The sequence below is a fragment of the Pinus tabuliformis genome, chromosome 2_2, assembly GCF_031772625.1.
Source record: "Pinus tabuliformis cultivar Carrire ecotype Pingquan chromosome 2_2, CPIR1, whole genome shotgun sequence".
Taxonomy (NCBI): domain Eukaryota; kingdom Viridiplantae; phylum Streptophyta; class Pinopsida; order Pinales; family Pinaceae; genus Pinus; species Pinus tabuliformis.
In genome coordinates this window covers 1,103,436,530-1,103,448,128 of record NC_142300.1, presented here as the reverse complement: position 1 = coordinate 1,103,448,128, position 11,599 = coordinate 1,103,436,530, and positions in this window count along the sequence as shown.

Genomic DNA, 11,599 nt, shown 5'->3' with positions numbered 1-11,599 from the left:
GATTTTAGAATATTTCCAAAATGGTTCATATATATCAAATTTTAGATTCTAGAATTCTAGAATATATCAAATTTTAAGTTCAGATTTCTCTTAATGACTTTAGATCATTGCGACACAATTTTGTCCCAAGTATCTGTGGTCAAGAGAAGCCTACTTGAGTTCAATCACTTGTGGGATGATTTCAATGGAGAGGAGATGAGACTATAGCATGTAAGATGAAAATGCCAAGCTTTCGCTTTGTATATATTTGTTTCAAAGGAACACCTGGCTAGTTTCTGTTCTGTATGTTATTGTTTATTTATAACTGTATGTTATTGAAAAAGCCATATATGGAATGCCTCACAGAATTTTGTTACCTTTTTGGATGGACTAATAATTGATGATTATGATGACGTTGCAATAAATCAAATATTAAAATGAAATAGGGTCAGCATAAATATCTTGTATTTTATGTATAAGTGACCATTATATTACCCCATTGTTTTAAAGATTTTGTATATGTCCAATGTACAAACCAACCATCCAATTATTTACTTGAAAGATATTAGATACATATAAATCAGTGATCCAAACCTTTAAAGCTATGAAGCAACTTTGATTAACACATCCACCGGTTACCAGATATTACTTGTTAACAATGAAATACAACAACATTGGTTTGAGACACTATGTCATTAAGATATTACTATTCTTTTAATATAAACATGGATCTACCACAGAAAGGAGATCAACATAGCACTTGAGAAGATGACTCAGAGAACCTAGCAACAATTGTCAAAAGCCCACTTAAAATAGATATTGGCCTCCATTTTGGCCAAATTAAAAATTCTTCACCCGTCAATTATTCTAAATAATATCATAGGCACTGACCAAAATAACAAAATAATAAATGTGAAAATCCATACCACCCAAATCTTAAAAAATATTAAAAGAATGCATAAAACAATTACTAATTTGAGTAAACTATATCAATCACAAAATTGCCAGAAAAAAGATTACAAAAATTCAACAACAAACACGAAATACCTACTAACCCCTAAATAGGCTCTCCAGCTAAATGAAAAGTTGTAGCTCTGCAAATCACATTTTCTCATATTTTACCCAAAATATTTGTTGCCTCCATTTAAAACAAATTGAACATTATTAGCAAACAAAGCAATCCACTGAAAGTTTACAGCAGTGACAAAATGAGGAAGCATATAACACTATATCATGTTCTCTTTGATTATAATTTTCCCTGCAACTACTTGTAGTACCTCTTTGATGATGCGGCTGCTGTCATATTTTGGTCTCCAAAGACATCAGTGTCAGTAACAGGCTGAAATGAATTTGCAACTTATTTTAAATGATCACCCAAAGTCTTAAAGAATCTTGTGCAGCTGTCCTCTACCATTCATCCAACTGATTAACAATCTAGAATCCCTAAACACCTGCAGCTGAGAAACGTTGTTGTTCAAAGCACATTTGAGCAGAAACCTTAATGTCATGAATTATTCACAGTTGTTCTAGCTCCTAATCCTGCAATTGTTTCAACAATTTGATTTCCAGACAGATGCAAATTACTCACAATAGTGCCTTTTTCTGAGGTTCCATCAAAGAACTCATAAACTTGTATTTTATTGATTACCAAATGGAGTGGAGCTGAACATCAAAAGTTTAGAAAAATAACAGATTGCTAGCAAAAAATTCACTGCAATGGATTTCATTATATTCAATTTATTACAAAATGCTAGAATTGTTTCCTCAAGACCGTGGAAACTGCCACAGTGTTGAATAATACTTCCCTTGTGCTTCCAGAGCATCATTTCATGTAATGATGCTTATACAAAAGGTAAATGAATCTATCACGGCTTTATCACTTGTTGTACAACTGGAAGTTGGAAAACCATGGACTAGATAAAATACAAGCCTTCAACCTTGACCATCACTTCCATGATGCGTTTTACAACAAAAGTTATTTGTATAGATAAACATTGTGTGCTTGGCAAAAGCCCACATTGTGCGCTTTGATGAGAATTGCATGCTTGGAAAAATACCACATTGTGTGCTTGGCTGAGAATTTATGTCTTCCACATTGAGGTTCAATGCATGGACAATCCTGGTTGGAAGCAAAACTGTAGAACAACCTAGAAAAAAAAAAGCATCCACGTTAAAATTTTGAAAATTAATCAACACCATCGTTAAAAAAAAAGAGGCACTTTTCTTTCACGTTCATCGCTAATGGAGACTGTCTAACTTTCACCTTCTTTTTGGGATATTTTCAAAATACTATGTAATATAATTCATAGTCATGAACTTCCACAGCAGAAGATTGGTTTGCAATACCACAAATTTCCAGAAAAGACATCTAATGGGTAGAAGAAGCAGAGGTTCATTGGTTAAACTTTTTTTGGTAGTATGGTGATCAATATCTTGACCATGCAAATATGAATATAAAATAAATTTGATGAATGGAAGTATTTTCAAGAGAAAGTAAATTCATTTGAAGCAAAACTTGGGAAAATTGGAATCACGATTTACTGGCAAAATCTGTAAAATAAGCTTACATAGGAGAGGCAATCTGTAGATTGTGTTTTGTATGCACTTTCTCCATAGTAGAGGAATTTAGTATATTGCTGGTTTTACCCATAAATTGCAGGCTTCACAAGCTAAAGATCGGATTAAACTTTGGGGAGGTTCAGTAGATTCAATCAAAGACAGTTTAAGGAAGGTAGATAAAGCAAACCCTTTATAATTTACTATGTGATATCTTGTGTTATACAGAGATGTTTATTGTTGAGAAGATTAATCCTCTCATGTTATATAGAGATGTTTATTCACAAGATTAATCTTGTGGCATGACATTGAAAGAGATGATAGAGAGCAGTTATCTTCTGAAGTATGAAATGAGGTTTGCTACACTGTTACTCTGAAGTGATGCATGTACTCTAATGCATCCACATCACTAGTTTCAGCAGATAATAGGCATTTTTAAGTGTATTTGAAGAGGACAGTGAATTCATGGTGAATTTGATTATGGTGTCTTCTTCCACAATCAAGGACAAGGAAAGTCATTTTGTCAAGCTGCATTCAATTGTCTAGACAAATTTTTAATTCCCTCATTCGTTGTTTTCATGGAATCACCCTGTTCTTTTATTGCAGGCTTTGACTTTTACAAATGCTGATTAATGGTATTCTATTTTCCATAACATCATGTGACTATCAGGTGATGTTGAAAAATATACAATCTTCTGCCACATTCAAGGGCAGGGAGAGTCATTTTGTCAAGCTGCACTGACTTGTCTAGACAATTGTTTAATTCCCTCATTCATTATTTTCATGGAACCACCCTGTTCTTTTATTGCAGACTGACTTTTACAAATGCTGATTAATGGTTTTCTATTTTCCCTAGCATTACGTGACTATCAAGTGATGTTGAAAAATATACAAATAGAAGGAAAACTTCACCATGTTTATGTGAATTTAAAGCACAGGACATATTTAAATGTGAAAATTATTTTTGTTTGTTAGTGGGGTTTAATCTTTATTGTTAATTTGACAACGAATTATGTAATTTTGGGTAAAATGTAACTAGTTAGTTCTATACCAAAATAGTAGTTATATAACGGAAGCGGCTAGTATAAAACTAGTGAATGCCTGTGAAATGTAATCGTGGAGAATCATTGTTGAATTAATAGAGATTCCAATCCCTTGCCCCGTGGATGTTTCCTTGACACCCTGTCGAGGTTTTACCACGTAAATCCTATGTATCTATTTGTGCGTTTGGTTTCCAGTTAGTTATGTGCTTTTCTTGGTCAATTTTATAACTAAATGTATGTTTAGTTTCTTTCCCCATTTCCCCTATTTGAACAACAATTGGTAATGGAGCCAAGTTAGTGTTGTGGAGGCTCTGCGTGAAGGCGAGCACATTGTTGCGTGAAGGGAGGTTTATGGCTGCGTAGAGTGGAGGCGCATTAATCTGCGTGCTGATTAAAAGTTGTGCCCGTTGCTGGAGAAAAGGGAGCTTGCGTGAATTGAAGCGTGCTGCCTGCGTGAATTGCGCTCACTGCCAGGACCTGCAAAACCTGTCGCAGACCAGTCAAGAAAAGGGAGGTTGTTAGGCCCCTATACTACTAGTGTAACCCCTTATTGTTATTAGTATAACCCACTTATTATATTGATGTACCCATGTAGTGCCCATATTGCTACTATTATGCCACATAGAAGCCCACCATTGTTACTATTGTGCCCTACAATATTATTGTTATGTAGGCTTTGATTGTATTGGGACCACTTAGACTCCTATATATAGAAAGGAGGTATTTTCATTTGTATCATCCAAGAATTGTTCATTTATGTAATGTAAAGGAGGTTTCCCCCTCGAAGAGGCTGAATTCTAAGGCGTGGATTTATCTTTTCTATCTTTTTCTTAAGCTGGTTTCATAACATTTGGTATCAGAGCTTTGGATTCTAGGGTTTCGCTGCTCCAAACAGGTCATCGTGGAATTTTCGCTATAACATTTTTTTTGTGACGTTTCAGAAGTCGAAAAAAAACCCCATTTGAGAAGAATTGGCTCTGAACCTTGGGTCCGAATTTCAGATCTTTTCGCGCAATATTTTCGGAGATATGATATGCGGAAGTGGGTCTTTTTGCAGACTCCTGAATTACACTCAAAACCGGTGACCTGGGGAAAAGCGTCATAACTTTCTTTCTGAGCATTGGATTGAAATTTCATAAGAAGGTACAGAAAGAGGACGGACTGTAGTTTCTGTTTATATATTTTTCAAAGTCAAAGGTTGAAACAGTGACACGTGGCACTTCATACAAGTTCGCTATACTGAACTAGTCTATAATCAGGTCACTGCGGGAGATTGTGCATAACGTTTTCTTGGAGAATCCAATTTGGATCAGACTTGTGGTATTGGAAAGAGGACACAGAGGGCTACTACAAGTCACAATTTCAGAACTTAAAGATCTGAAAGTACAGAGTTACAGTCATTTCAAGGTAGAGCTTCTAAAATCAAGAAAAAGCAAGATGAGGAAGTTTGATGGCAAGGATCCGGTAAATTGGATACTTCAGATGGAGCAATATTTTGATATACATGGTGTACAACTGTTACAAAAGGTATGTATTGCATCTTCATATTTAGAACCAGATCAATTTTTATGGTACAAAGGGCTTTGTTCTCATAAAAAACTTGTTACGTGGTCAATTTTCACGGAGGAAATGATAGCACATTATGAGGATATAAAGAGGAAAACCTTCTTTAGAGCAACACCACAACAATTGGAAAGAGTAAAAGGGCTTTGTGACATAATGGAAAGCAAAATTATGGAAACCAGGAAGCATACCCCTCACAATTATAAAGATGGAAGTGTTGTTTCTCCCAGCCTTCCACAACCTACAAGGGTTACACCACAACAATTGGAAGAAAAAAGAGAAAAAGGGCTTTGTTACAATTGTGATAGAAAATGCAGTAAAGGTCATAGGTGTGCTGAGAAGAAATTATTTTACATAGAATATGAAGAGGAGGAAGAAAAGGATCAAGAAACATCAAAAGAAGAGGATATATGTCAGGACACCACCCTAGAGAAAGAAGAAATGAATCAGACCATATCTTGTAAAGCATTGGCAAGAATTACCACTCCTCAAACTCTCAAGATAGAAGGACATATCAAGAAGAAAAAGGTGCAAGAAGTGAAAGATCACATCGAGAAAGAAGAAATGAATCCAACCATATCTTGTAATTCAATGGATGAAATTACCACTCCTCAAACTATCAAGATAGAAGGACACATCAAGAAGAAAAATGTTCAAGAAGTGAAAGATCACATCGAGCATCAAGAAATGAATCCGACCATATCTTGTAAAGGACTGGAAGAAATTACCACTCCTCAAAAGATAGAAGGACATATCAAGAAGAAAAAGGTTCAAGTAGAGAAAGATCATATCGAGCATCAACAGCAAGTTCTCCAACTTTTAAAGGATAACGCCACTTCGGTGCAAAATCAAATGAAACAACAGGTAGATCAACATCGTAGTGAAAAATTTTTTGATGTGAGTGATTGGGTATTTTTACTGCTACATCTCAAGCAAGCTATTAATGAGAAGGAAATGTTGGCAATACTACATGCACTTAAAAAATGGCGACCTTACCGAATGGGAAGACGCTTCAAGGATGAGGATGTGGAAGCATTGTTTTGTGCTATTTATATTATCCAACCAAATTGGATAAATGAAGCAACGGATGAAGGGAAGAAGAACGAAGAAGTATGGCCACTTATTCAAAAGTTGCAAAAGATCCCAATTCAAGCAATATTGCCAGAAATTGAAGAGGAAGGAAAAATCATATTGGAACCTGGAGCAGTCACAGAAACAAGAACCCGCCAGCTACGAAATTGATCAATTTCAGAGTATCTCATCAAGTGGAAGAGCTTACCCGCTGAATATTCCACATGGGAGGACAAGAATTTTATATATAAGCATCAAGAACTACTCAAGCATTGAGGACAACGCTTTTTGAAGGAGAGGGGCATGTTAGGCCCCTATACTACTAGTGTAACCCCTTATTGTTATTAGTATAACCCACTTATTATATTGATGTACCCATGTAGTGCCCATATTGTTACTATTATGCCACATAGAAGCCCACCATTGTTACTATTGTGCCCTACAATATTATTGTTATGTAGGCTTTGATTGTATTGGGACCACTTAGACTCCTATATATAGAAAGGAGGTATTTTCATTTGTATCATCCAAGAATTGTTCATTTATGTAATGTAAAGGAGGTTGCCCCATCGAAGAGGCTGAATTCTAAGGCGTGGATTTATCTTTTCTATCTTTTTCTTAAGCTGGTTTCATAACAAAGGTTGTCCGCTGATTGCAGGGGAAGAATCTGGAATCTGCCTGCATGAGGAGGGAAACTCATCTGCCTGCGTGAAGACCAGAATGCCAAAACCCTCTGCGTGAAGCAAGGGTGGCTTGCGTGAAGACCAGAACGCCAAAAACCCTCTGCGTGAAGGAAGGGTGGTCTGCCTGCGTGAAGTCCAGAATGCCAAAACCCTCTGCGTGAAAGGAAGGGTGGCCTGCGTGACCAAAACCCTCTGCGTGAAGCCGTGAAGACCAGACTCCAGTGCTGTCTGCGTGCTGGAGCAGAAAGGACACTGCGAGCGTGAAGGTGCCTGAGTCGTGCAAGGAAGTTGTGTTGACTGCACACTGCCACAGTGCCATTGCCCTCTGCGTGTTGCTAGCCAGAGACCCATCGAACTGCGGTGGTCTGTGTTCTGCGTGGAACCATCGAACTTGTGCCCCTGCGTGGTGTGTGCTGGAGCAGAGAGGAGCAGAGAGGGAGCCAATTGCCAGAGCCATCTGCTATCTGAATCCGGGTATTTGTGAAAAATAAAATATTCTTCAGAATTTTTTAATTTGGGCAAAAACCAGTGGAATTTTGTTTCCAGAAATCAATTTTTTTGTTGAAGAAAGAAAAACAAAGTTTTTCATTAATTTGAAGAATAAAACTGTTGAAAGGTTTTTCAGAAAATATTTTTTTTTTTTTTGAAGAAAGAAAAACAAAGTTTTTTCATTGATTTGAAGAATAAAAAGAAAAAAAATTGTTGAAGGGGTGTTTTAAAGAGGGGAATTAAAGTTTTTTTTGAAAAAGAAGGAAACAAAACCCTAGATTGAAACCCTAGAAAAATGGCCAAGATGTCAAATGCAAAATTCGAGGTGGAGAAATTCACCGGAAAGAGCAATTTTTCTCTTTGGAAACTGAAGGTTAGGGATCTGCTTGTGCAACAAGGGTTGCACAAAGCATTGGATGGGGCAGCTAAGAAACCTGCAACCATGACTACTTCAGACTGGGAGGACTTGGATACCCGAGCTCTCAGTACCATCCGGTTATGCCTGGTGGATGAAGTTCTCTTCAATATTGTTGAAGAGACTACGGCTTTAGGATTATGGGGAAAACTTGAAAAACTCTATATGACAAAGTCATTAACCAACAGAATTTATCTGAAAGGACAATTATACAGTCTTCGAATGAAAGAAGGTTCAAGCGTTGCAGAACATTTGAATGTTTTTAATACACTTATATGTCAATTAACAGATATGGAAGTTAAAATACAGGAAGAAGATAAAGCCATAACCTTGTTGTGTTCTCTGCCCAAATCATGGGATCACTTCGTAACTTCAATCAGCTTGAGCACTGCTGACTCTTTGATGTTTGAATCAGTTGTGGGAGCTCTCCTGTCTCAAGAAGTACGAAGGAAATCTAGTACTAAAACTGAAACAGTTGCATCAGAAGCCATGGTAACTAGAGGACACTCAAAGGAAAGAGGAGAAAAACCAAGGGGGTCTTCCAGATCAAAATCGAAGGGAAAGAAGTGTAAGGCAAAATGTTGGCAATGAAATAAAATTGGACACTTGAAAAAAGATTGTTGGAAACGAAAGGAATCCGATAACCTGAAGAAGGAAGCGAATCAAGTCGATTCAGGTATGATAGACGAAGTTTTATTTGCTGAAGAATTATGTATGATAGATGAAACTTCACCTGAATGTAATGTCTCTCAGGGTTTAGATAGCTAGTTGTTAGACTCTGGTGCTTCTCATCACATGTGCCCACATAGAAATTGGTTTACTTCATATGAAAATGTAAACGGTAGTTCTGTGTTTATGGGTAATAATGTGTCATGTCAGACTGTTGGGATGGGAAATATCAGGATTAAGATGTATGATAACACAGTTAGAACATTAACTAGTGTTAGACATGTACCTGATTTGAAGAAAAAATTGATTTCTTTGGGAGTGTTGGATTCAGATGGTTATAAGTTTACAGGTCAGGATGGCATCTTGAAAGTCTTTAAAGGAGCCCTAGTGGTTATGAAAGCAAAAAAGGTCGGAAATCTTTACAGGTTAAAAGGAAGTACTCAGGTCACTGAAGCAGCAGTTGCATCAGAAAAGGAAGAAGCAGGTACTCGTCTATGGCATCAGCGATTGGGTCATATGAGCGAGAAAGGTCTTCAAATATTGATGAAATGTAAATCTCTTCCCGATCTGAAATCCTTGAAGTTAGATTTCTGTAAACATTGTGTGTATGGAAAACAGTGTAAACAGAGATTTAAAGTTCGAAATCATAATAGCAAAGATGTTTTAGACTATATTCATTATGATCTGTGGGGACCATCCCCTATTGTGTCATATGTAGGTGCTCTATATTTTTTAACGTTTATTGATGATTTCTCCCATAAAGTTTGGGTCTTTATGCTAAAAAGGAAAGCTGATGTATTAAATGTCCTTAAACAATTTAAACCAATGGTAGAGAAAAGAAGAGGAAAATCCATTAAATGTTTAAGAACTGAAAATGGTGGTGAGTTCACTTCAATTGAATTTAAAAAATACTGTAAGGATGAGGGAATTATTAGACACAAAACTGTTGTTTATACTCCTCAGCAAAATGGTGTTGCTGAGCCTATGAATCAGACTCTTATGGAAAGAGCCAGAAGTATGATCAACAATGCTAACTTGCAAAAGGAGTTGTGGGAAGAAGCAGTATCTACTACTTGTTATTTAGTTAACATATCACCTTCAGTAGCAATTGATTGTAAAATTCCTGAAGAAGTTTGGATAGGTCAGTCTTATGATTATTCACATTTGAGGATATTTGGTTGTGATGCTTATTCTCTTATTCCGAAAAATCAGTGTTCAAAATTAGATCCAAAGTCGAAATGTTATGTCTTTGTTGGGTATGACTATGCAGTGAAAGGATATAGGTTGTGGGTCATTAGTAGAGATGTAACATTTGATGAATCCTTTCTTTTAAAATCAAATGTTGAAAGAATTGAACAGGAACAGGTATCGCCAAATCAATTAATTCAGTTGGAGGCTAGACCATTCGATGACAATCGAAAGGAAGGAGAGACTTCTGGAGAAAAAGGTGTTGAAGACACAAAGGAAGCCGTTGAAGCTTCTGAACCAGTTCAAGTTTCTGAACCATTCAGCAACCAGTTGCTTTAAGAAGGTCTGCAAGGGAAAGGAAAACTCCCAAAAGGTATGAAGATTCTGCTTCATCTTTTGCTTTGATTACTGAAGATGGGGAACCTTCTTTTTATCAGGAAGTAGATGATACAGATAGCGAAAAATGGAAAATGGCTATGGAAGAAGAAATGGATTCCTTAGCCAAGAACAATACCTGTGATCTTGTAGGGCTTCCTGAAGGGAGAAGTGTTGTTGGATGCAAGTGGGTCTTCAAACTGAAACGGAAATTTGATGGAAGTATTGAAAGGTAGAAGGCGAGACTGGTAGCAAAAGGGTATTCTCGGGTTGAAGGTATAGACTTTCATGAGATTTTTTCTCCAGTTGTAAAACTTGTTTCTATTCGTACTGTGTTGGCACTAACTGCATTACTTAATCTTGAGTTAGAACAGTTAGATGTTAAAACAACATTTCTACATGGTGATTTGAATGAAGAGATATATATGGAACAACAAGAAGGTTTTGTACAAGGTCACAATAGAAGATTAGTTTGCAAGCTCAGGAAATCATTGTATGGTCTGAGGCAGTCTCCCAGACAATGGTACAAGAAGTTTGATTCCTTCATGGTGAGCCAGAACTTTATAAGAAGTGAATATGATCATTGTGTATACTTCAAAAGTTTCAATGGCATATTCATTATCTTAGCTTTGTATGTTGACAATATGCTTATTGCAAGCAAAAGCATGGAAGAGATCAACATGTTAAAGGATCAACTGTCTAGGACGTTTGATATGAAGGATCTTGGAGCAACAAAACATATCTTGGGCATGGAGATACACGGAGACAGGAAAAATGGTAAGCTTTGGTTATCACAGCAGAAGTATGTGGAGAAAGTACTTGAAAAGTCCTCTATGAACAATGTGAAACCTGTTAATGTTCCACTAGCTTCCCATTTTAAGCTTTCTTCGGTTTTGAGTCCTAGAGCTGATGAAGAAAAGCAGTATATGTCTCATGTACCATATGCAAATGCTGTAGGCAACTTAATGTATGCAATGATATCTACAAGACCTGACATTTCACATGCAGTTGGAGTTGTCAGCAGGTTCATGGCAAATCCTGGTAAAGAACATTGGCAAGCAGTGAAATGGGTGCTTCGATATCTAAGAGGCACAAGTGACCATTGCATCGTCTTTAATGGTAGTGAAGGATCAGTCTGCGGATATATAGATGCTGACTATGCAGGTGATTTAGACAAAGAAGATCTACTACAAGTTATGTCTTTACTCTTGCAAGTGGAGCAATTAGTTGGATGTCAAAGCTTCAAGAAACAATTGCATTGTCTACTACTGAAGCTGAATATATAGTTGCTTCAGATGCCAGTAAAGAAGCAATCTGGTTAAAGGCTCTCCTCGATGAGATTGGAAGGATGCAGGAGAAATTGAATATACTTTGTGACAGTCAAAGTGTTATTCACTTGGCGACAAATCTTGCTTATCACAGTAGAACCAAGCACATTGATGTAAGGTATCATTTTCTGAGACATGTGATCGATGGCAAAAAAGTAGCTCTTCAAAAGGTCCATTGCTATAGACATTTTTGTGCCTTACAGCATGAAGCATGAAATTTCCATAATCGAAGGGATCCAA